The 27951-nt window shown below is 44.3% G+C and overlaps 1 protein-coding gene across 3 annotated transcripts in view; it reads left to right on the forward strand.

Annotated features, from left to right (window-relative positions):
- ATXN1 (ataxin 1) overlaps positions 1 to 27951 on the forward strand; it is a 309499-nt gene that overhangs the window by 219288 nt on the left and 62260 nt on the right. For all 3 annotated transcript variants that reach the window (XM_083187879.1, XM_083187877.1, XM_083187878.1), the window contains exons 4-5: positions 14598 to 14655; positions 26051 to 26172. The gene's annotated coding sequence lies outside the window, so the exon portion shown is untranslated. The remainder of the gene's footprint in view (positions 1 to 14597; positions 14656 to 26050; positions 26173 to 27951) is intronic.

Raw genomic sequence — 27951 nt, forward strand, 5'->3', positions numbered from 1 at the left:
TAGAATATATACTCATACCCCTTTCACATCGTAAAAAAAAAAAACCTGGGTTGATCCTGGGTTGTTGCTGAGTCAAACCTGGAGTCTGTGTGAAAGGCCTTTTTTAATTTTACGGGTCCAGCAGCCCCAGCATTCCGACCTGGTTTAAAAGAAGAGTAAATCCCCTGCTGTGCAGTGTGAACATGTAATCTGGGTCCTGTTCATACTATGGAAGAGGCAGCGCTTGTAGACAGTGTTAGCGCCGCCTCTGCTCTGACACGTCTGACATTAATAAGTGTGGTCGCATATGCCAGGTCACTCCCGGACGGACCCGTGTCCAAATCTCCGGTGCATTTTGAAATGGTCATCAGTCATTTTCTATTAACCCTTTGAGTGGCTAGTGAATTTGTCAAAATAGGTGTTAAAATTGGAAAGCAAATATTTTTATTCATCATAATGACCTTTAATGTTTATCTTAAATAGGAAATATAATCTTTTTTTACATCACATTTTTTATTTGAATGTATATAACAAATGTAAGCGACGCTGGTTTTTTTGCGGATATTTTGGACATCTCTCACAGAGATGCTGGCACCCAAAGGATTAAAATGTACTATAACAGTTAATCCATTAATTGATTGTACTTTCCATAGAGAGATTGAAAGGGCATATTTACCAATTAGGGCAAAACACTGGCCAAAATGCATAAAAATCACATGCAGGGATCGTTTGGAGCCTGTTCCTATGATATCTAAAGTAGTGAAATGATCGCAAAATCAATTATTTCACATCTATTTCTGCAGCTGATGCCAGGCTACTGACCAAGTATGGGTGCAGGCTTTCCTGAGGAGGGTTGTGGTGATCGTGATTGCTGCAGAATGTGACCCATAGGGTTCTATAGGATAATGCCACCTGGAGATGATTTTATCTAACAAGCAAACGTGGTGGGTCGGATGCAGAGGTTGGCAAAGGTGCAGTCATTTACAAGGCATGGTTTCCCCTTGTTAATGACTTTCCCCAAACCCCCCCCCCCCCCCCCCTCTCTCAGTTTGGCGGGTATCCCACATGGCTGCCAGACTCGCACCGCACTACATCTGGCACAGTAAATCAGACTGCTTCATAGCCCTCAATTGAAGCCTATGTTGACTTCTGTTGGAAATGGAGGCATCTTCTGAGGTTTCTTGATGGTACATTTGGGGGATACTTATGTTTGGAAGCTACTGGTAAATATGGATCACTTACCTTGCCTTCTGTATTACTCTTAGGGGCAAATTTACTAATACGGTAGTTCCATTGTAAGTATAAGGGGATGTTGCCCATAGTAACCAATTAGATTCTACTTTTTATTTAGCACCTTCTAGAAGATAATATAGTGTTCACTCTAGGTTTTTGGGCGGCCAGGGCGCCGGTGGGGCAGACTGGGCCCGCCGACAACACACTTGTGGGCGGTCCCGGGCTGCCAACGTCACAACAGGGGCGGTCCCGGGCCACCAACATTACAAAGGGGGCGTGCCGGGGCTGCAACATCATGAAAAGGGGCGGGCCCGCCCCGCAACATCATGGAAAGGGAAAGGGGCGGGCCCACCGCCATCACTAAATGGGCGCGGCCTCGGACCTGCCGAAGATGCCAGGGAAGTGCCGGGCATCACCGTCTAAGACGGCGCTGGGCTTCCCCGTGCAAGCAGTCGGGGCAGGCACCAGGCTGTTTTAGTGGGGCGCTGCTAGCGGGGCAGGGCGCATTTTGCCCTTTAAAAATTGGGCAACATTCCATCTTTAATATAACTCCCATCTTAGTAACTTTACCCCTTAGTCTCTCTCTCTCTCAGGAGGCAAGATTTACTAAGTAAATTACTGAGTAATAAAGTAGAGAGAGAGATAAAGTACCAGCCAATCAGCTCCAAACTGCCATGTTACAGGCTTTGTTTCAAATTTGACTGGAGCTGATTGGTTGGTAGTTTATCTGTCTCCACTTTATCACACTCCAAGGTGTAATTCATATGCCTCCTCCCTTTTATACCCTTTCTCCTTCAAAATCTCTCTCTCTCTCTCTCTCTCTCTCTCTCTCTCTCTCTCTCTCTCTCTCTCTCTCTCTCTCTCTGTGTCTCATATTCTCGTGGCGTATTCATGCTTTTTTTTTTTTTTTTAAATCCAAATTCCGGCTCTTAACTGTTTCTAAACTCACGCAGCCAAATGGAAAAACACAGGAATTTCCTCAGCCACATTAACTTGCCCACATTTGTTTTATCTGAAACTTTAGAGCATGCTGCAATGACACTTATTTAGAAGCACATTAGCTTTTTGATAGGTAATAAAGGTTTATCTGTGCTTCATACATTACATGAAAGGGATTTCCAATGGCTTTCATCATGGATGGTTTTACCATGCCTCTGCAATGCTAAGCCTATTATACAGTAAGTATAGACATAAAGATACGTAACCTAACCCTCTGTTCCACGCTGTCTGCCTCATCGGTGGCACCCCTGTTTGTCTGCCGCTCCCCTTTACAATGTAAGCTCTCTAGATGTATCAAGCTTCAAAAAAGCAATGAAATGAAGGATGTAAACAGGGTGATAAACAGCTTCTAACTGTCATGCAGGGGCAGATTGGGATGGAAAAATAGCCCGGGAAAAGTATGCCCTAATGGGCAGGGTCTTTTGAGGGGGTGGGGTCCTTTAAGCGGGTGGGATTACTCATCATGAGGCCTGTTTCTGGGATAGACACAATTGCGGCCTTCCTTGAATTTTTGCTGCAGTTGCCTCTGCACTTCTTTGTGCCTTAGTCAGACTTCTATATACCTGCCCCTACATTACTGATTATGCTATACCCAACACTACATTACTGATCTCTCTGTACCCTCCACTACATTACTGATCTTTCTACATCCTACAGTGCATCACTGACCCACATATACCCACCCCTACATTACTGATCCTGCTATCCCTGACGCTATGCCATCTATTTTCACCATTACATAACTGACCCCTCTATACCCAGTACTACATTACTGACAAGAGAGGAAAAGTGGGGAGAGACTGGGAAGGGGGGTGTTGGAGAGAGAAAGGAAGGAAGGGTGAGGGGGCATGAGAGGGAGAAAGAGTGAGGGAGCTCAGGGGAGAGAAGGATGGGAAGCATTGGAGGGAGAAAAAGAGCAGAGAACCAGAGGGGGATAAAAGGAGTAAGAAAAAGTGAGGAGAGAGAGAGAGATCAAGGGAGGGGGTGTCTGGGGTAGGAGCAGATGAGGGAGAGAAAGATAAAGGAGAGTCAGGAGCAGTGGTGGATCCACCACGGGGCAACAGGGCCCTGGGGCCTGCACACATCAGGAGCCCCCACACTCCAGTCTGCGGTGGGTGTCAGGCAGCGGGGTCTGGGCAGCGCGTCCCTGGGGTCCAGGCAGCGGTGGGTGGGCAGGGGGTCCCTGCGGTGGCAGGACAGTCAGCGGTGGGGTCCCTGTAGCGGATGGGAACTAGTTCCCATCTGCCACTGGGACCCCGCCACTGCCCATCCACCACAGGGACCACTGCCCGCCTCTCGCTGCCCCTGATCCACCACTGCTGGTACCTAGAGAACGGAGACTAGTGCGGGCAGCGGTGCGGGCGGGGGGCGGCGGTATAGGTGACTGGCCGGTGCTGCTCCAAACAGAGAGGAGGTGGCCCGGCTAGAGGACTCTCTTAAAGTGCCCCTGCTTCAATGGAACCATACCATGTGGTTTTCTGCCACCCTGATACTTCTTTCAGTGTTGTCCGCTATGCTATGTTTGGGAGGTAATGGGGGAGCTGTAAAAATGATAAGAGTGTTGAGACCATTTTGTAGTCATGCCACATCCATCATCTGCATACTTGCACAGAGTTTCATTGCCCCCCGTGGCTTAGTTGCGATGGTGATTCTAAGTAACCAGAGGTCTGACGGAGTGACTGATGTGTGTCTGATGCTGCATCTTTGTACACAAGCGGTGGATCTGAGGTGCCGGTGGTGGATGTCTCTGTACACAAGAAAGAGACCTGTGGCAGAAGCATAATCTCTCACATCCACGGATATTACGTCCCACACTGTACCAGAGCGAATATCATAAGAGCAGCTGGCTATGGCATGCCACCAAGCCTAATTTTTATTTTTCCACATCGCTCATTTTAAAATCCGGTCTGGTAATGAGAGTCTGATGTAAATATTTTGATATGTGTCTCGTCTTCATTATAGTCAAATAATTGCAGCATTTAAAATGAGGAAGAACTGCCCAGTACAGTCTTCCCATACATATTCTAGCTCTTATAGTTCCCAAACTGGGTGTATCCTTGTTCTGCTCTAACTGTAAATGGATATCCTGCACTGTCAAACTAAAAGTACTGGAAGAGTACTGAAAGTGATGTCATTACCTTTTCATTACTGACCCGATATGTACTGTACCTTCTACCCGGTACTGCAGCATCCCAGGAGGGGTGTTACTCACTTTCCAGGAACAGGCTATTATAAAGTCATACTCTATTGGCGTGTATATTTCCACATAATCCTTCGTTTGACTGCAGAACTGAAATATTTCTGTTAATTGCAAAATTATATAAAGAGGCGGCAGGGACTTTTCTTTATGTGCTTCTAAAAGCTTTGCATTTAAATGTGAAATAAAGTTAATTTGTGAAAGTATCCAGTTCTAGGTAGGTTTTTGCTAACCACAAAGTACCCTAGTGAACACTATATAATCGCCTTTTTTTGGCACCGCTTCTGCTGTCAGATCACATATTTATGAAACAGATGCTTTTCAAATTGCAGGAAGATTGCCTGTTTTTGCAAACCAGGTTTATAGTCTGGATACTGTCTTAAAACAAGCAGGACTTGTAATATGGTTAGAAGCAATTTTGAACCCACATTTTCTTCATAGAGCTTTATTTGCAGATTGAAATTATGTAAGGAATGATTCCATGGAGATGGCAAGGTCATCATCTAGAAAAGCCTTCTTTACTTGCACGCATGGACTGTGTGAAGCAAAGGTAGCTTCCTAAAATTAGCCTCAGGTTTACTTGAAAATGTTCCAGATTTATAAATTGGGCTTGTACCGAGCCCAATAGAAGCTTGGCAAGTAGAGGATTGTATAGGACATTTTTGGTTAAGTCGATAAAACTTTTAAAGTACATAAGTTAATACAATATGAGTTACAGTAACATTTACATTTCTCCATAATGCACTAGAGTTATAGTTACCATTACTATCCATTCACACACATGTGCAAGCCCACGTGCTGGAGTACTACAGTATTTCACATGTGATAAATTAAATAGGGTAAAAGGGAGAGAGAGTGCAGACGTGAAAGTGTTCCCATATTTGCTTGGTCACTGTACAAAATGTCACTGACTGCTGTGCACACTATAGTTATTTAGAGGCGGATAGATAAGGGCATGCCTTAACCACTATAGAGGAGCATGTGTTGTGTTTCCAGGCCCCTCCTCTTACACATCCCTTTTTTTTTTTTAGAAGAAGTAGATCAGTAAGTTCCAATGGCCCTGCTGCTCTGGGTTATTATGCTTCCATTAACCCTCAAGGTGTAGGAACAGGTGTGCAATCCTAAATCGAACAAACATGCTGATTACACTACTTCTGCATCCACTCCAGGAGATCCCAGAGAGAAGGTGAAAGTGGATTGGCTAAGAGGTGTGGCGATACCATTCATGGCTCCACCGCCTCCCTTTACAAAGCAATAGTTGCAGTGTGCAGTGGGGAAACGTTCCCTGTTGCCACGATTTGCAACACAAGCCATCAAGCTGGTGACCCGAGCACTTCACTGGGAATCCAGAAGTTTGGTCTACACTCCAGTAGGTCCAGGTGTGTCTCCAAGACATTCCAGAAGAGTAGACAAGTGTGAATTAAGAAGACTCTAAAAAACCCCCTTACCTGTTTCTGTTCAAGTGAAAATAATAAGCAAATAAGTCCAGAGTTGGGAGGCAAGCAGGCTCCGTATGATCCACCATGCCCTAGGCATCTGCTGAACAAACTAAGGGATAATGTATTTTCCATGTGCAGGATACACCAGGAGATCAGCATGTCCTATATTTAGTGCGAATGTTCATAAAAAAGGACACCTTTGCCATAGAGATTAATGATCTTTATAATGACACAGGAGTTGCTGTTTTACCCATTAATGGTGTTGTACTAAGAAATACCCCGATAGAAAACACTAATATATATCTGCATTATCATGTTTGCTTAATCATATGGAAAGGCTTTAACATTATTATTACTGGTTATATACAGTACAACAAACTGAAAGGGACTATTTCAGATGTTACATTGTATTTGCCAGTTAGTAACATCTGTTACTGCTGCTGTTCTAAACAATGACAGTTGAATTAATGGATCAATTTACCATTACAGCCATGCCAGGACAGTGCAAGAGGCTGCACCGCTGATGACTGTGTTCACTGACATATATATCATTGCTTCCTTATCACAGTGCTGAGAGTATTCACTTCCAGGATCTGATTTGGGAGAGCTGCATCAAGCATCGCGATGCACCCTGTCACTCTTCACAAGCATAACTGTGTTTATCAATGCAGTATGCTTGCAGAAAGTCCCACAGGAAAGCTCATGCGGTAAGCGCTATCTTTTGCAATGTTAGGTCTTCCAGGGAAGTGTCCTATTGAATCCCTCTTCAACGGCAATTTGCAAAGGAAAGCCCATATTGGGACTCTATTGCATTCCGGGGCTCATTGCATGTGCAGTTAGTGACAAAACCACTAAAAAGTGTATTTTCAGAGGTTTACCGACATTTTAAAGCTTTGCACATCCCACCCCATGTGTCTTTATTGTGCATGCATGGCCCATTGTTGTGTCCAACCTACTGGCTAGGAATCTAATGTTCCTTCTTCATCAATAATACCCCGTTCTCACTGCAGCCAAATTCCCGGGTCTAGCATGTAGACCCGGGAATTTTCCTTTTAACACAGGATTTTTGGCAGTGTGAACAGGTCGCATACCCGGAATTCATACACGGGTAAAACCCTTCTTTTTACCCGCGTCTGAGATCCGGATATGCAGACACGGGTTGACCCGTTCACACTGCCGAAAAACCCGTGTTTAAAGGCAAATTCCCGGGTAGAACTTCTTCACCCGGGAATTTGCCTTGCAGTGAGAACGGGGGTCCAGCGCGTCAGTCCCCGGCATTTTAATGCTGGGTAAAAGCCGTGTCTTTCTCACTTGCAGTGAGAACACGGCATTACATACAGGAGCTTGATAAGTTGCTCCAAACAGTAGCATATTGCCTCGTTTAATATTGGAGTGCTGATCTCCCCCTCTGCTGTTGAGATATACATACTATACTGTATATCTGAGAGAGAGAGAGCTGTGAGTTGGTTGTGAATAATATTTAGGACACACATTGTACCAGATGCATATTAAGAAAGATGGAGAAAATACAGCATTACATTATGCAATCCCACCACCTCTAACATGAGAAAGCTGACTGACGCAATTAAAGTCAAAAGCACTTTTCCAGGATACTGTGAATGTATTTCTATAATAGGGATCTCCATAGAGATTAGACATGTTACAATGAAGTAAAAAAACCCAGACTCGACATGCCCCCATTTGCAGTAACCACAGGCAGTGACGTCATATCCCCACCCCCAGATGGCTGCAGCATGTCAGTCACAGTCTGCACATGCTCAGAATAATAGAATGGGTCCTGTGCATGTGCAGTCCCAAACACAGGAAGGAACTATCCATTTTTTTATTAAATCATGCAAAATCTTTGTAATGGATGGGGCCCTTTAAGTGCCAGGGCCACTGCTTATCTCTCTCTCTCTTTGTTATTTGTGCAATAGCCGTAGGATGCTAAGGCTTTATGTGAACTTCACATCATGTGTCTATACATTTGTGTTTTATCTCTGAGTGAGAGGAAAATGTTTTTCATGTTACATAGTGCATCAGTTCCCGCAGAACAAAAGCAACAAATAATAATTGAGACTTGTGCTCTGAGAGGATACACCAAAGCCTTTTATGAGAAAGATGCCCTCTAATGCATTTTGTGCCTGTAGAGAAGTAACCCGATTCTGAAGTACAAAGGGAGGCTCCTGCACTGCACAGAGTTCTCCTTATCGATTGCTGGTATAACTGGCCTGGTGTATGGGATGATGTAATGCTCATCAAGTTACTAGGAAAAGTGACCTTGGAGGAGATCAGATTTCTGCACATCATAGGTAGATGAATGCTAACAACGTTACCTTGTTTCTTGCTAAATTGGCAATATCCTTACACTCACATTGCAGAAACGGATTACAGAAGCAATCATGCTTAACCTAATAATAGGGGCTATCTATTAGTGAAACGGGAGATTGTACATGAAGGCATCTAAAAGCTGCATTACGCAGCAGCATTGCATTAAGTGGCCATTCACACTAAGGCAAATACTGAAGATGCCTCCCTTTTGTACAATGAATGCTCTTTTCATTTACTGTTCTAAAATATATTTTCTTAGAGCAAGTATGTTAAAATGACATTGACATTTAGACACACAGCAGCACCTCTACTGTGTACGCCACAGGGCCTACAATACAAGCTGCTTTTTTGACTTGCCTGAGGTGTATTTCCGGAAGGATCTTGTTGCCCAGGTTTTGGACCTCCATGTTACTTTGGGCCTTATTCTGATTCACTGTTATAGGCAAATTATTCTCAAATGGACAAAACCATATGCACTGCAGGTGGGGCAGATGCAACATGTGCATAGAGTATTAGATTTGGGTGGGTTTTTCCTTCAAAGTGAGTGATATTAGAGGGTATAAATAAAGACGTCCGTATTTACCCTGCACAGAAACAAAATAACTCACCCTAATCTAATTCTATCTGCACGTTACATCTGCCCCACCTGCATACCTCCCAACTTTTTTAAGATTAGAATAGAGAAGGGGTGTGGCATATGCAAATGAGGGTGCGGCTTATGCAAATTAAGCTGGGCCCTCGTTTTCGGCCGCGAATAGGCGCTGTGCGCACAGCGTCTATTCTGTGATTTGGGGGGGACTCCCAACTGCCCCCCCCCCCTGCCGGCCGCGGGAGGGACGCGGGAACGTCCCCAAATATCGGGACGTTCCTGCGTTTAGCGGGACAGTTGGGAGGTATGCACCTGCAGTGCACATGGTTTTGTCCATTTGAGAAGGAATTTGCCTCTAAGAGTGAACCAGAATAAGGCCCTTTAACTCCAGTTGTTGCTATATTGCACCCAGTAGCATAATTATAAACACGACCCTCACTGGGGTTTGTCTTTTATGCCCCATTAGCATTTCCTGTCATTTTGGGATGGACATGCAGTCCTGCAGTCCTGGCCATGTTAGCAATAGCTTCTGCAGTGCCCACAAGCCACCGAGCGCCTTCAAACCCCAGCAGGTCTGAGTGAGTTCTTGCTCCATGCCATGAGAAACTTACTATAGCTTGAGAATGGAGCAAAGTGGGTACTAATCTCCCAGGTTTGGGCCTTTTAGAGGGGTCAGGTCAGCTGCTGTGGGGAAAGATTCTTGGCGGCGTGCATAGAATTTTGCATATTTTTCCAGAGGGTGTGGGCCACTGAGACCTATGTCTCAGTGGCCCTGTATGCACTGCAAGCTTGTCATCATTAAGCCTATTCAAGAACACTGCTTTTGTCTTTTTCCTGGCTGGGATTTGTCTGTAAATCATAAAATATAAAGGGTGGGATGTTGTAACATCCGCAGCCCCCCTTCGCCGGGCATCGCATTATTAATAACGGCATATGCTGTAACATATGCCGTTATTAACGCAAGGGACAGCTCTTGTGATAATAGCTGTCCCTTTTGATGCGGTGCCGGCACTGGACTTCCAGGTCTGTGACCCGGGAGTCCATCTGCGCAAAGTGACTGATCCCTCAAACAGCGCTGCGGTAAGAAGCCCATAGGCTTCTGCAGGGAATCGCCATCTTTTGCTGGCGATAGTACTGCTACAATATAAAAGTTTGGTTTAGATGTATGTGTTAATCCCCTCAAACTGTGCAGTGCTAATCATTTATTCTGTGTCCTGGTGCCTGTAATACAAGTTAATTGTTTAGTCAATGAAAAATAAACCATAAGACCTGCAGTCCCCAGTGTCTGGGTTCCCAATCACATACATATAGTACCAAGGCTTCAAATGTTAAAAACAAGAAATGCCCCGATTGATCATTGCCATGCTTTGATCCAGTAACGCACCAAGTACACATTGCCATAAGGCCCTCATAAAGTAGCTTCATCACATTTCACCAAGGAAGCAGATTTATTAAGCCTGGTGAAGTTATAAAGTGTCTGGTGATAAAGTACCAGCCAATCAGCTCCTAACAGCCAAGTTACAGGTTGGGGTTGAAAACTGACAGTTAGGAGCTGGTTTGGCTGGTACTTTATCACCAGACACTTTATTACTTAACCAGGCTTAATACATTTGCTTCTGTATAACAAAAAAATAGATTTTATACAGCAATATCACTCTACAATTGAATCTGTTACAACCATAGGCGTGCGCACAGGGGGTGCCAGGGGTGCACAGGCACCTCCTAATGACTGGCACCCCCGCACAATTGCTACTACCGACAGCGGCAGTGCCCCCTCCCCCGGCCGGCTAGCAGTACCTGCGCTGGGTTGCTGGCCTGGCTGGGCTCCTTCAGCAGCAGTCAGCATGAGTCGAGTGCCCGAAAGGGGGCGTGGCCACGGTGGTCCGTGATTAGGCCACGCCCCTGCCTTTTCCTGTGCCCGGGTAGACCACACTGCAGCTGCAGCGGCCCTGCCTACTGTCCTGTCACTGTGGCAGGCTCCCAGGCTGGCTCCTGGCTGAAGCCTAAAGGTAATGTGTGCACTGCAGAGACTGGGGAGTGTGACATTTATTGTGTGGGAGTGGGCTGTGTGTGAGAATGTAGTGAGGGGAACAGGGGGCCTGATTCAGGATCACTCACTAAGCAACAATCTTTTGCTGCTTAGCAAGTAGAACACCGCCCGCAAATAACTGTAGTGTCCCTGCTGTATTGTTACCTGCCTGGCTGATGCGGTGACCAGTGGCGCCGCTGATGGCTGCCTAGGCGCTGTGCAGCTCAGCACGTATGTGTGCCCTGTGTGATAACCGTACTGTCCCTGCTGTATTAACCGTACTGTCCCTGCTGTATTATCTTATCCACGGCGCCACTGGTCGCCGCAACAGCCAGGCAGGGCTGTTGCGGTGACCAATGGCGCCGTGGATAAGAATTTTTTTTCTTTGGTTGCCTAGGCTCTGTGCTGCTCGACAGGTACGTGTTCCCTATGTGATAACTGTACCGTCTCAGCCTATATTGTTACCCACCTGGGGGTCCAGTGGCGCAGCGAATATATTAAAATACAACAAAATACAAACAATGGCGCAAAAAGGGCAGCACTTTCCTGGCCAGGAGTTACCTTCCTGGTATACAAATACAAAACACAATAGAAAATAAGGAAAAGCGCCCACAGTTAGGCAATGGTGCTTACGTCCCAGTCTCTGGTTAATGTTTAAGGGAGTCTGTTGTTATATGTTCGAATATGTGCGAATATATGTTCTCTGCGTCTATATCCCTCAGGGTACATCTAGCGTTTACATATAATACATATATTAGTCACTATGCACTGTGTAATATAAATATGGGTCACTATGTGCTAATATTAGTCACTATGCACTGTGTAATGTGAATATGGGTCACTACACTCTGTGTAATGTGAATATTGGTCACTACATGTGAATATTGGTCACTGCGCGCTGTATAATATGAATATGGGTCACTACGCACTATGTAATGTGACTATGGGTCACTATGTGTAAATATTAGTCTCTATGCGCTGTGTAATGTGACTATGGGTCACTATGTGCGAATATTGGTCACTGTGCTGTGTAATGTGAAAATGGGTCACTACGTGCGAATATTGGTCACTGCGTGCTCTATAATGTGAATATTAGTCACTGCGCGCTGTATAATGTGATTATTGGTCACTGCGCACTGTATAATGTGAATATGGGTCACTGCGCGCTGTATAATGTGAATATTGGTCACTGCGCGCTGTATAATGTGAATATTGGTCACTGCGCGCTCTATAATGTGAATATTAGTCACTGCGCGCTGTATAATGTGAATATTGGTCACTGCGCGCTGTATAATGTGAATATGGGTCACTGCGCGCTGTATAATATGAATATGGGTCACTACGCGCTGTGTAATGTGAATATGGGACACTACGCGCTGTGTAATGTGAATATCGGTCACTAAGTGTGAATATTGGTCAGTACATGCTGTGTAATGTGAATTTGGGTCACTACATACTGTGTAATGTGAATATGGGTCACTGCACACTGTGTATAGTGATTATGGGTCACTACATGCTGTGTAATGTGAATATGGGTCACCACGCAGCCATTTTCCCAGTGGTCTTTACCGCTGCTCTGCCGGACCGATGATGAGGTAAGTAGAATTAAATGGGTGAAGGGTGTACAGCGTGTGGGGCCCCCAGCGACACTTATGTGGCATCATATGTAATAGCTATTATTACAATGTGTGGTATAATATGTAATGGGCATTATGGAATGTGTACTGGGCATTATTGCATAATGGTCAATGGGCATCACAGTGTCAGGTGTAATGTGTAATGGGCATCACGGTGTGAGATGTAATGGGCATCGTGGTCTGGGTCAATATGTAAGGGGCATCATGGTGTGAGGTGTAAAATGTAATGGGCATCACAGTGTGAGGTGCAACATGTAATGGGCGTCACAATGTGAGGCGCAACGTGTAACGGGCATGACGGTGTGAGTCACAACGTGTAATGGGCATTACGGTGTGTGGCGTAATATGTAAAGGGCCTTACAGTTTGTAGTGTAATGGGTATAATGTGTTTGGTACAGTGTTTGGTATAATGTGTGTGACATAACGTGTATTGGTCATTATGGCATGTGGGTGTGAGACGTGTATTAGGCATTACAGTGTGAGTTTTTGGCACGCGACTTCAGCGCACACTGCCCCTATTATCCCTATTTTACAAAAAATTGTCAAGCCCTGGCATAATGTGGAATGTCCATTACTGTGGCATTATGTTTGATGGGCATTATGGTCTGTGGTATTATGTGTATTGGGCATTATGCTGGGTGTCATTATGTGTAATGGGCATTACTGTTGTGCGGCATTATGTGTGATAGGCATTATGGTGTGTGGCATTATGTGTAATGGGCATTACGGTGAGTGGCATTATGTGTAATGGGCATTATGGGGTATGGCATTATGTGTAATGGCCATTATAGTGTAAATTTTTGCAGCGCGCCTTCGGCGTGCACTGTCCCTGTTTCTCGTGTGTGTGATGGGAATGATTCATTCTAAAGCCCCTATACATAAATAAGTCACCTATTTAGTTTGCATTGATGCCCAGTAGGCGTGATGGACACGCCCAGTAGGCGTGATGGACACGCCCAGTAGGCTTTGATGGACATGCCCAGTAGGCGTGATGAACACGCCCCTCCAATGGTGCACCCCCTAATAAAATGGGATGCGCACGCCTATGGTTACAACATGCACAGCCTTTGCCCACAGTATCTTAGTACATACCTCTAATGAAGCATTACCATCATGCAATAGACATTTTGGAATGTACACAGACAGCGAGATGTGCAGAATAATTTCATGAAAAAATTTACATTTTCTATTTTGGAAAAAGTGTAAGTTAGTGTATTTTATTCAGACTTGCCTACCCTCCCGGAATTGCCAGGAGGCTCCCGAAACCCCCCCCCCGGCGAAGGTGGGCAATCCTCCCGCATTGGCAATGCAGCCACCGCAACCCCCCTTTGTTCTGGACATAATACCGTTTTACACGGGTCCGCAGCGAGGGGCGGGGCTAAAATGCAGCGAATCGCATCATTTAAGCCCCTCACCCAATCCGCGGACCTGCGAATTGCGGCGTTTGCCTGCCATGGGGGCGGGGCTTGATGATCACCTCCCCTCGCCCCCCGCCATACTACCATCGGGTCTCCTCTCCAGGCTTCTCCCGGACAGGAGAAAGCAAATGTCGGCAACTATGATTTTATTCAACTGTAATATTCACTGAAGTGATCATATATTTGTGTTCTTCAGTTACCACTTCACACCATAATACTATATACAGTATGTTTGGTAGTGTAAAGGTTGTTATTTTTAGTGACTGCTACAGAAAGGAAAAGGGGTCAGTCTATGTCCACCTGGATCTATTGTGGCGATAATCACTGATTATATACTGTCATTAATTTACAGTATGGAGTGTGCATGTACACAGCATGTAACTGTGAGTGGTGTTCCCTCTGCTGGGTTGGAGTGGGATAAGCTGCATCAGAACAGGCTGCTGGGTAAAATTCTAACACAATAGGATGCATTTATTATCCGAAAGGGCCTGGTCATACGTAAGGAAGCGTTACTGTATGAGATATGCTGTGCGCTAGGCTGTGGGACCTTCCACTTTACAGAGAATGTGACATCTGTTAGAAGGTAGCCAGCAATATAAGAAGGGACATTTCTATTTCTATATGTAATGTGGGACAAAAATTATTGTCATTGCCAATTTTATTTAATGTCAGAAACGATTGGCTACAACATTGTTTTCCTTATTGTAACAAAATAATAATATAGGTTAATTTGTGTTTTATTTCAGTTTAATGAAGAAGCTGGAACTTCCTCTATCTGAGATACAGAAACAATTCCCCCAGTAGGTGAGTAATGTGGAACTGCTCATTTCTGTTATTTGAAAACTTCTCCAAAACTCAGCAACATATAAATCCAAACTACAACCAACAATGTGTAGCAGGATCCGAGTGAGATGCAGCGGTGCTAATGGGCTTTTTCCGCACATCTGCAACTTTATACTAAATAGTGGTAGTGTAGTGTACATCCTGAGACGCCCACTTTGTGTGTCTGTAGATGCTCCAGTATCGCTGGGTTCATCTTTAGACACAATCATCGGATGCACGATCAATTTCAGAATCTCGTCACAATATGGCCTCCAATGTAGGTTATTAAGCATCTGAATTTGTAAACCGCCATAATGTTGTACATCTGAGTGTGTTTGATAATCACTTCCCAGTAACCCCCCAAGAACACCCAGTACATTTACAGCAACATTCCTGTGTCTCAGTCTTGCGACTCGCTTACACTGTGAGATGCATGCCATGTGCCACTTATGTGCATACAGTTGACTTTCTCTGTAATTGTCATCATTGTGAAAGACTGTGATCATTGAGTTGTGAATTTAAGTTATTTTCAAACTCTTACACCACAATTTTACACCATTCCTAATAACCCGGGTTTATGCACGGAAGCACGTAAAAACCCGAATTTGCAGGCAGTGTAAACGGTCTGACATTTGAACCTGGCAAGCGTTCTGTTCAACCCGGATTGCGGTCTAGTGTAAACTGGTAACCCTGGTCCCTGGCAACCCGGGACAGGTTCATTGCAATGGAAAAGCTGGCACAGGCCCCACCTCCGGTGACACCCACCCGCCTGGCGTTATGTCAGGTAGGGACACCTGTGTAGAAGGGGTCACAAGCCGTATTGGAGCCAGGTCCAAATCCTAGGTTTGGGCCAGCTAGATGGTGTAAAAGGGGTAAAAGTTACACTGTATAATGTTGTTTTATTTGGTCCTGTGGTATCAAAAATAGAAGTATAAAATTTAGGAATATATTTGTCATAGAATTAATTATTGTTCTGCTACATACATCACCGGCAGCAGTGACCGCTTCCCCATGATATGGACTGGGCTCACCTACAAGCTGTAACGAGCTTTGCAGTGGTACACACATAAGTATGTATCTTTAGCAAAACATAAATACTCATTCGAAGAATAAATTTATGTAAAGCCTCAATAGCCCTCAGACACGTGAACTTCTTACTACTCTCAACTGTAAAGGAGGAGATCTGCTCTTCCTCCGGGAGACTCACTTTATGCAGGTTGTCCATCTGAAAAGGAGGTAGAGTTGCTTACCTCCATGGGGGGGACGGGACCTCCTGCTCCTTTCTTCCGCTCTCCAGTGGCCGGCGCCCTAGGCAAATGCCTAAGGGCTGTTTCACACAGTACGGTTCCTGCCGCACGGTGAAATCCCGTACGGCCAGGGAGCCGTGCCGCACTCAGCAGTTGTGAATGGACACTATTGTGTCCATTCACACGGGACGGCCACGGCCCGGCCGCACGGCTGCAGCCGGATCCCCCCACTGGAAGGGACGGCTGCCGGGCTGTGGCCATCCCTGCCATTATAAAATTCTGAGTGCGGCGCGGCTCCCTGACCGTACGGGATTTCACCGTGCGGCAGGAACCGTACTGTGTGAAACAGCCCTTAGGCTGCCTAGTGGTGGCGCCGGCCCTGCATGTTCCTATGTTGTTCTACATTAATACTATTTTGTCTCACATTCTGCTGTTCTTCTTGGTTATTAAAGCAATCCCTGGTTATCCATTTATCATGCGGAGTAACCTCTATCACACATCTGATCCAGAGATGTTTTTATTTGACCAAGGAATTCAGTTGATTTTTCAATTCAGTGAAAGAGCTGCTAGTCTGTGCTAGAGCCTGGAAGTAATGATAGATCGCCTTATGAGATCTACAGTAATTGGTAAATCTTTGCCTGGAGTCTTTTTCGCTGGCTCTTCTAGAGCAACAGCCCTGTAAGTGCAAAGTTTATAATTCACCTGGTTATATGTTACATAAAGTAGAACTCTGTGCCAATATTTCTTTTGAATTTCATCAGCCCTGTAACTATGTTGTAAAAAGTGATATATATTGTAATATTTGTTTCAGTTAATTGCCTGCCTTGGGGTATCTTAAATAGTGAATACAAGTGAGCTAGAAATGCAGCATTTAGCTTAGGCATTAGCTGTGTTCTCTCCATTCAGAAAGCATCTGTCTGTTCCAGAACACAAACACAATGAGGTAAATATACTATGATGGGAGTTCTACTGAAGATGGGATGTTGGCCATAGCAACCAATCAGACTCTGCTTCTTATTTAGCACCATTTAGAGCAGTGGTAGCCAACTCCAGTCCTCGAGAGCTACCAACAGTTCACATTTTCCAGACAACCTAGCTGCTGCACAGGTGCACTCATTACACACTCACACATTTTAAAAGATCCACAGGTGGAGCTAATGACTTCACTTGTGATTCTGGGGTAGATTTCTTAACATTCGATCAGGGGAATATGCGCTATCCCTGTGCGTTAAGACAGGGGATAGCGCTTCCCCTGATCTTATGACACCCGCTGAGCGGGTGTCTAGCGTGCGGCGGTGTGGGCAGGAGGCATAGCACAGGGACGATATTTCGTACTGCGCGCCTGCCTCCTGCCTAATTTATGAATGGTCAGCATCGCTGACCGTTCCGCTGCCTGCAGCTATCGACTTTGACTTCGAAGCTACATGTGTCTTAGCCTAGGGCACCTGGAACCCTTAATCAGGCCCTGATGGCTAGAAGCAGCTGGTGCCAGCTTTCTCATATCTGCATAGTCTGTGTCAAAACAGTGACTAGAATTTGTAACTGCCAAATAGACAATGATAACAAATGATTTGTATGACCGAGAAGCCATCAGCTGGATGATTAATCTTTCTGAAATAAAAGATTATGAACATAAGTGTCATAATAACGCATTTCTTTGGTCATGACAGTCCAGCTAGATTTTAAAAATTCTAGCACTGGGTTACCCCAAGGAAAACCTTTTACCAACAGTGCTGTATTGTAGCGATAGTGTTATGTTATGCCATAATTGATGGAACTATTATGATCTGCAATGCAGGGTTCTGCAGGGGAATGCCAGGTCATTGCCATCACACCAAAAACAGGGATGCTTTCCAAAGATCTACTGCAGCGGTTCTCAAACTGTGGGTCCTGACCCCAAAGTGGGTCCCGACCACCTCAGCATGGGGTTACGGCTCTGTGTTGCTGATAATCAGGCTAATGTTGCCTGTGGAGGGGGGACAGGGTATAACTCATTAAGTAAACACCCACTGCTTCCCTCTTCCATCCCCCTGTCACCCTTTTCTATCCCCCCCCCCCCATTACCCACTGCCTCCCTGTCACAAAGCGGTCACTTCACTGACCACACATGTGGCGGCCATTCACTAGTAACTTGCTGGGGTCCTGTAATATTTTTTATTGTCTGACGGGGCCCCAGAGCAATCTAGTTTGAGCACCCTTGATCTACTGGAATGCAGAACAAACAAGTGTTTACAGTCTGTGCCCAGCATTGAGCATTATACCATAGAAAAATGGCTGCTATTTTTCTATGGTAAAATGTAGGCACATACCAATATGGTGGATAACCTTAAGACTGACCATGCAGTAGAACAGTCTTGGAACTAAAGGAGATCCTGATAATGTAAATGATTTAGGACAGTCATGTTTGCCAGTAGCTCGCTGTCTTGGTGTTTCTATGATGACTAATTAGGTTTCTTTATCTTCCAATGTCTGTGCTCATACCTGTGTACCACGCTTTTGAAATTACCTATAGCATTATAACTGATGGCTAATAATATGTCTGCCTTAAAATAGTCCCTGGTGCTACAATTATTATTCCACTGTTTCAGGTATATATTGTTAGCCACACCTCTTAAGGTGACCTTACACTACTGAGATGTATCGCCGGTAATTTTATATGTATCCAGGGCCAATACCGGCGCCCTCCTGCAAACCATAAATTTTGCGCCCTTTCACATTGCCATTGCAACAAGCTGCAGCCCGATTGTGGGAGCGCATGCAACATGTGATCCTATGGAGTATCACGGGTGCATGTACATGTATACATACACCATCGCAATGCATGCAATGTATGTGCAATGCGATCCGAATGCAGTACAAAAAGTATGTGCAGCACATACTTTTTGTACTGTGCGATGCCCGCAGGAGCGCACATCGCATCGCACGCTGCTATTGCAGTGTGTATGGCCACCTTTAGGCACATAACCCAGCCCATTATTTAAAAAGTGTCTAAATTAATATTTAAAAAAAATCTACAATTATTAAAAAAATTGTTATAAACATGTATAATAAAAGACTCACAGATATTTTGCTGTTTAACTCTTGTGCAGTCCCTCCTCTTCTATCTGCGTAGGCAGAACGTTGAGGACGCCATTACACCCCTCTCGTGACTGAGGGGGAAAGGAGGGGAGAGAAGGAGGAGATGGAAGAAGAGGAGAGGAGATAGAGGGGGCAGAGTGTTGAGGACTGGCAGTGGCACTGGCACAGCACACTGAGAAGAGGGAAGGAAGGGCGGCGCTGCTGCCTGTTCGTCATTTGTTTGATAGCTGACAGATGCACGGAGCAATGGGTAGGGGGCGGATCCAGACATAACATGTCATCCAGGCATTCACAGACAGCGCTTCATGCCTCAGCGCAAGTGTTCGTGAGGAAGAGGGGGCAGGTTGCAGGAGGAGGACAGTGTGTGCAGGGAGCAGCTCTTTATACTGCCGCCCACCCGCTGTCAGACAGCCTCTGCAGGCGGTGTGCAGGAGGCAGTGACAGTGAGGGCTAAGGCAGCTTTAGCAGAGCAGGGAGGAAGACAGCGCCTTTTCAGCATGGCGCCTCCCTGCTTTGCAGGAGCTGCTGAGTGGGTAGCGCTGGCCCTGTATGTATCCCACCACCGGTAATTAGTATGTAATTAGTATGTATCCCAAATACATGTGTGAATATGTAGCATGTACAAGTCTGTTGACAAGTGACCTTTATCTGCCCATTTCAGACTGATTACTGTCAGCTCAGTACGGTCGATAATTAGCTCACGTTGAGCAGAAATATTTGCCTTTAATGAACTCCCTATGAAATGTGTATCTGCTCTGCATTGCAGAATAAATTGTGTGATTGGCAAGAGGCTGATCACCACATATATATTATAGTCCTGCAACAATGTGTTCTGAATTGAAGTGTTTCTATTGTGAGTGTGGCCGCATACAAGGTTTGTTTCTGTAGAACAGCAGATCTGCGGTATGGAAATGAAATCCCAAGCCCTATTAAACACAAAAGTGCATGAATTCATATATGTCTATCAATGGGCCATCATACAAAGGTGATTATTGTTCTTTTTTTAAAAACAAGTTAATGTTGACATTCAGAATAGTCATGAATGTTTTAACTGTGCAGATGTTCCGTCAACAGCTGAGGCACTTACTGTGCATTGCTTTCCTTAAACCAGAATAATTATACTCAGATCTCACATTACAGCTAATGTTCAGTGCCCATGGATTACCATTTTTTTTCATCTCTACAACATTGTAATTATAATTTGACACTATAAAATAGGGAACATATGGGGATCTGAATAGTTGATGCATCCAGTGTAATAAAAGAGAGAATTTCCTCAAGTACCATTAAATGTACATTTGAAATAATCAGACTTTAAAACCTTTCCCCTTTATCTGTGAGGTGATTGATCAGTCCAACAATGGAAACAAATAGTGAAAGCAGGCCATGAATATATTAATCTAGCACTCTTGTTGAGGGCCGTATTCAATAAGCCTAATTCGCCATGTTTTCTGGCGATTTTGTGCTATTTTCGTGCTGTACATCGAATTTTTGACTAAAACGGTGAATCACCCTATTCAATGACCAGATGGCGAATACATTTCAAGGGTTTTTTTCACCATGATTCACCGAGTAGCAATCGCTATCTTTTTATGGTGAAGTGGAATGTGAACTTTTAAAATAAAGTGTTTTGTTTTTTACATTTGGTGTAAAAAAATCATGAATTTTATTCTGAGGCGGGGCATGCTATTTTTATTCATGTGCTGTAAGCACATGAATATATATTTAATAAAAAAAAAATATATGTATATATATATATTTTTTTTTTTACACGAGCAGCCAGCAGGGGGCCGGAGCCGAGCCGCTCATTAGATATTCATATATTCACTGCACCCGATCATTACCATATGCACGATCGGGTGCAGTGAATATCTGCTTCCCTGCTGGCTCTCCCGGGGGGCAGCCTGTGCTGCCTGGCACCGGGGAGCCCACCTTCCCCCCCCCCCCCCCCCCCCATCCCCCCCACAAACTTCTGGGGCAGGCAGGGAGACTTCCATCTCCCTGCCAGCCGCTGTCCTCAGGCTCCCTGCGGCATCCACTGCAGGAGTTAAAATTCGCCGGTCAGGGGCAGCGAGCCCCTGACTCATTGAATACTGGAGCCGGCGTGGCTCCGGAATGCGGCGGGCAGTGGCGAATGTGCAGCGAATCCTAAACAGGATTCGCTGTACGTCGTCATTTTTCTCATTGAATACTGCCCTTAGTGTCACCAATGCAAACTGTAGAGTGCACATGACATTACATTTGCTGTGAAATGCAGTGTGAGGTAGTGGTGCTGTATATGTTTTCCTTTTAGCCACCATTATGTGTGTACCGCTTCCATGCATTCTGAATAATATAACTTGACGTGAGTCTTGAGTCTTTTTATCTGCATCATGTCCTAAAGATTGTGCTGAAGATAATGTGAAATATGGCCATAGTGTAATGGGGCCTACACACAGGGTGACTGTGCTGAACGATGCTAGATCGCTCAGCATACAGCGCTGTGCAATCTGTCAGGGCCAGTGTCCTCCGGTGAGAACACTGGCACTGGCTGGCGATCTGACTATATTTATCCTGCATGCAGGATATTATTTATCCGGCGATAGAACATTTTCTAAGTGCTCCTTGGCGGTATTCTACAACATCTTATTTTTTTTTTTTTTTTTACATTTATACTAGAAGAATGTCGTTTCTTATACTATTATTCGCTTTCCATACTCAATCAAATTTCAGCAGAAATGTAAACCATACAAAATAACATATGTTCTCAATTGCATATGTTTTCATATATACATTACACTTTCAAGATAAAATAAAATTCCCACTTACGCTCAGTCATCTGGCCTTGCTACTGACCCAATGCCAGTGACAGTTGACATGATCAGTAAATAAGGACCGTATTGGTAGCCATAATAGGGTGGTGGTGGTGGTGGGGGGGGGGGTCTTGCAAAAGCTCGGGAACAATCGGAAATCTCAAACTGGTACAAGATTTTATTCTTTGTTTTTAACTGCTCAGTTTCACAAAGCGACCAGTACGTAATGGCTGCAGCAGTAAGGTAGGCATCTGGCTGCCACACAAACAGCTAATATTTATTGTATGTCATAAAAGTAGCCCATTGTAGATTTTGAAATAGTGAGCAGTATTCGCACAGTATATAAATCAGACTAAGCTTATGTTGTGTTGTCATATGACCACCTAATGAGAAAGAAGTTTTGCACTCAAATGCTTTACTTAGTAATGCTGATTGTGCTGTTACTGTATGCTTTCATTCTAACAGCCCTTAAATATCACTTTGGTCCTTTTACCATGTTACCCCAAATATCATAATATGATTATTTATGTCTTGCCTCCTTACAGGGTTGGCTGGTTTAAACCAAATGGGTTTTTTAATATGTTGTGACTATAGAGACAACACGGTGACAACTTAAAAAAAAAAGCTTATTATACGGGAATCCCTGATGGTGTTCCAGATACTTTTTGCTTGTGGTCATTATCTGAAGCTGCTCATACATCAGAACGACCAGCATCAGATTCAAGTCATCTAGCGATTTTCCCGGCATCTCTCCGAACACACAATAGATCTTCTATGTGTAATTTCACATAAGATCTATTGTAAGATCTGCAACTCCCAGCATACTGGTCATTAGCAGCACCTTCATCTGATGTGCAGCAAGACCTCACCACCCGCGGGATCCGAATATGCGGCCAGGACCGTGCGTGCGAAACCCCGCCTTCCATACGGATCGCCAACTCCGTCCGTACGCGGTAAGAAGCTGGCCGAACGGACCGCACGTGTATTTCTCACGGAATACGCCTCCTCCATCTCAGGGAACCTCCCCCAACATTCGATGGTCGCAAACCATCGAATGCAGGACCGAGTGCTCCACCAGCTCCCGCAACCTCAGACCACACGGACATTTCTCCGTGCAAAAGCAGGGATCTGGGCGGCCAGCTGACATCCGGCGATGTCATATGTCCGCCCCCTACACGTGCGTCACGGCCATATTACCATACGTACGCCCAGCGTTTGCATAGGAATGCCCATGAAACGCGGGGCGTATGCATATGGTAATGAGCCCAAATAGCCCTTCATGCCCCTCACCACCCCCTGTTCGGAGTGTTCACATTTCATGCGGGATTTGGCCGTTCGCCCCGCTCGCACATGCGCAGAGACGCCTCTGCACATGCGCAGACACAAAACATCGGCGGGATGAATGCACGCGGATATTACCGCACCAACCAGAATAAGGGCCATAGGGAGGTGAGTCAGATAAGAGCGGTGCTAAGTCTGCTTAGCATCAAGCTTCGACCCAACATTCCTTATTCCTAACGTATTTCCCATTATTGAACAGCTTCTGACTGCTGAATCATTTTCAGATAGCGTAGAAAATTATAATTTCTTCTTTTGGTTTAGTTCATTCGAAACTTCGAAACAGACAGGTTACTGAAAAGCCATTTAAACTAGTGTCTTTATTCAAATGTTTAATGCCAGTGACATATCCAGTGCTCCTTTAGTTTTTTGTTTGTTACTCTGAAATTTCTGTTGTATGTTTTAATTATGTTTATTCTAAAATTGATTTCATTAAAAAATTTCAAATAAATCATATCGAAGCCTAATAACTTGATTGTTAGAGGTAAATTTACTAAAATGGGATTTCTGTTGCAGATGAGATGTTGCCTATAGCAACCAGATTATACTTATTTATTTAGCACCTTCTAAAACATAGTACAAACTGGTTGCTATTTTCAATAGAACTCCCATCTTAATGTTTGAAACCTTGATCAACCATCTTTTAATGCTTTCTTATACATAGCAATATTTCACCGTATTATTATAACAAATGGGATTACATTTTTTTCTTTCATTAAAATGTTAATGCAAAAAAAAAAATTGGTTTACCCCCCCCCCCCACACACACACACACAGAAAAAAACTGTTTAAGCCAAAAAATAAAATGAATTAAAAAAAAATCAGGTTGAATGTCTCTCCAATAAGGATATATCCTGTTTAGCCCAATTAGGCTAACTGGAAATTTCCATTTGCTTAATTAGTCATTTGGAAGGGAGGGGAGCTAAATTTTCTGAACAAATTTCCTTAAAATACTAAATGTTACTATATTTTCACCTGCTCTGAGGCTGCAATATAAAAGCTGCTTTAATACCTATAGATATTTTCCTGGCTAAAATTCTCATGTCTCATAATTGAATAGCAAAAACCATGTACAGTAGCTGACCAATATTTTGAAGGGCTGCAACAAAAATAAAATGACCGCCTTCACTCTGCCCCTTTCCATGATTTAAGATCAGAAAAATCTTGATGTTCGCATATATCCACCCATATTTTCTTGCATGTTAACCAGAAGGACCTTATAATTATAATAGCGATGTACAGTATAGCCTCCATAATATAGAAGTTGATGAATGTTTCATGAATGCAGCAGATGGTCTGACCAGTGGGCATATTTATCATATTATGTGGTGTCCGGCTTAAGCTGAATTCACATTCCAACACTGCGTTGCTGGGCAGTGCATCATGGGAAGTTGATTAACTACATTTGCATATAAAACCTCAAACTACAATTGCAATCTATGGGGAAATAAAATTGTGTTACTGTATTGAATATATTTCGATATATGTAGTCATTGGTGGATTACAACAGAGTGTCTGGACTTTCCTACATGTGACTGGTCCACTTGGAATAATGCACAGGAGAGCCACCATTTGCTCACTTTTACACGCACACACACACAAACACGGCCCGCTGCTCCAATCCCCCCTGCCTTGCTGCATCCCTTCCCCTTCATACTCTGTTAATGCCCAACCTGCCTTATCCATCCCTCCATTTCCAATCTCTGAACATGACCCTCTCACTTTGCCAATGTGTGTAGGCTTGCTATATGCTAGGTCCGGTCAGCACTCAGCGCTGACAGCCCACACACAGTGCGAGCTGTCAGCGATGTGTACTGAGCAAGCTGACAGCGCCAGTGTTCCCCGGTGAGAGAACACTAGCGATATCTGCTCATTCTTCATTCTACCGGCGATAACACTGCACGGGGCCACGCACCGTTGTCGCTGGCCCCTACACACACAGCGATGTAGGGTCATTTTCTAAACAATCTAGTCAAAATAGCTATGTGTGTAGGCCACCATTAGTCCCATGCCCTCTGCTTTGTTTGCTTTGTAATTCAGTATGTATCCTGTCCCGACATAGTCCCAACCCCCATGCTTAGAATTTTCCATGCGTGATCCAACTTTCTCTTGCAATTATGGTTATGTGGGGTTTTGGAGAACAAACAAGGCCCAAGGTACTATTAATGCGCTATTGTGTGTAGTCCTTGATAATCCATGAACTGCAGTATAAGAGTGATTCCAGAACAATGAATAAAGTATATTGTGCATGTGGTCATCCTTACATTATGTGGCGATAGAAAGGGTTCCACTTCTGTTTGCCCACATACCGTAAAACTTGCAGTTACCACACAAACGTGTTAGCCTTGCAAGTGCCCGTCAGCTCCCTCGGATGCCACTGCACCCAGTATGGGATCCATTGAACTATGGTAAAATATATTCTACACTTCATGCCTTTTTCCAAGCTGCAAACTGGAGGAGTGGTGCAATGTCATTTCAGCGGATGTCTTTTGAATCATTATATTATTATCATATGTTCTGTGTACAGTATCTACATGTTCAGGTAGTGTGAAATCAAACTATTCATTAGATAGTCATTAGATAGTCATTAGCTTTGATTCCAAGCTACTAAATATTATTGTATTTCCTGGTGTAATCTGTGAAAGATCTGGTTCTGAAGGCTGAAGCTTATGTTGCAAGCTGTTGGGTACACAGTGTGCTGGGTTAGAATGGAAGGCCCAGTACAAGGGGACCCTTTATATGTATTATCCCTTGCTTTCATTGATAGATTGCTTATAGCTGTGAACAGAACAATAGGTACTGCCTTCAGAACTCTCATTCAAAATGCATTTGGTACAGCAATGACAATCTGTTGGCGGCTGCCACTCATATGTTAATATGCAATTACATGTAACTATCTCTTGCTTTGTTTTCTTTGTTTAGGTATTTATTTATGTGACTAAAGAGGGCGCTGGAAACTGCTCTGAAAGTCTTCACCGTTGCTGTTACCGGCACTGGGAAGGATAGCCAAGCATAAAGACTACAGACCTGCCACAGTGAATGCTGTAAGTTGAGTCATACTTGAATCATTGTTTAGATAATGTCTGCTTTAGGTCTGGAATAAAATAACTGTAGGTCTTTTGAGGTAAGTGGTTGTAGACAGAACAAATATACATTAATAATTCAAAGGTGTTTCTGTTGTCTACAAAACGTGGATACACCACTCAATGAACTGGAGACACTATACATGAGAATGTAATCCATCTAATCACTAGGAACTCATAGAGGGCGGGATGCACTACCATCCGTAGCCCCTTACCGCCCCCCTCCGACGGCTACCACAGCAACATATGCAGTCAGTATCGCAAAGGGCAGCTCTTGCGGTATCAGCTGTCATTTGCAGAGCAACCAGCAGGGGTGAGCGGGTCCCCTGCGGTTCTCCCCCTTCCTCCTGCCCGGCTGTTGCTGCAGGCCTTCTCCTCCTCCTTGCACCCAGAAGGGGAAGTAGGGGCTAGGGAGGAGGAGGTCACTGGTCCAGGCTACACAGTAGGAGGCTGTGAGGGGGGGCTGGGGTCCATGCGGGGCAGCGGCGGGTCGCAGTAAGAAGCCCATAGGCTTCTATGGGGTATCGCCAGCTCCACAGCTAAAACCCGGCATTCGGGTTTTCCTGCATACCAAAATGCGGTAAAAACCCTGATAACGGGGTTTTTACCACATTTTTCCTTTAGTGGATCCTGCCCAGAATCTTTAGTTTCAATCGGTTTAATATGCCAAAATCTGATTCACACATCCACCTGGATTGAGGTGCGGTGTAAATGTACCACACCGAATAACCTGGGTCGACCAACCCGGCATTTAGACTCATGTTATAAGAAAGGTTAAACCCAGGTTACCTTCTGTATAATGGGTGACCCGGGTTTAATGTGAATGCATCAGACCCGGGATCGTGATGCGCCCGCATGTGCAACATGTTTGTGGGATGAAACATCTGTAGTTTATATACAATGACTAACATTATTACATAAAGATAAAGCAAAAACTGATGATGCATTAAAGAAACCATGCACAACTGGTACACTGATTTCCTAACAACAGTGTTCTCAGAGGATTGAATTACGTCTGAAACCCTACATACACAGTTTGGCGTGAGAAATAGAAAAATAAACTGAACAAAAATGGAAGTTTGATAATAAATATGATTTGAAGTTGCTACCCTCTGCTGGAGAATAAATGAACTTCATCAAAATAAAGTATCTCCAATTGGGAAGACAAATACTGCCTGTTCCCAGCTACTGTTCTGCAGTATACAGAGCACAGAAAGTCTATACATATCGCTGTAAATGATTTAGATGGCTTGTGATGTCATTGTGTGTATACAGAAACCTCACTGATTGTGTTGGGTTAAAACTGTGCTGCTGTGGCCCAGTTATGTTTGTTTCTAGAGGCCTCACATATATATACTTTTTGTTATTTTATGGGAAGTTTTCCAGAAGCCTGGAGCGATTGCATGCCCACACCTCCAATCCATGAACACAAATGAATAATACATGTACTGTGGTTTGCCTTGTTTTGGCAGTTAGAGAACACCTAACACACAGATGGATCTTTTTATTATAAAATGATTTGTAGTCTAGCGATAGGCAACACTACCAGCCAGTATATGCTCGAATAGTGCTCCCACCTGCAAAATTAATAGATAGCCAGTGGGCACTAAAAATTGTTAGTGGGTTCCTTTGAAACTAGTTTGCTCAGCTTAGGTCGAGGGTGTGATCTGTACAAGAAGACATACATACTTCAGGGTATTTGACGATTATTTGTAACCAGAGTGCCACACATCACTGGGT

The sequence above is a fragment of the Crinia signifera genome, chromosome 5, assembly GCF_055691185.1.
Source record: "Crinia signifera chromosome 5, ASM5569118v1, whole genome shotgun sequence".
Lineage (NCBI taxonomy): Eukaryota > Metazoa > Chordata > Amphibia > Anura > Myobatrachidae > Crinia > Crinia signifera.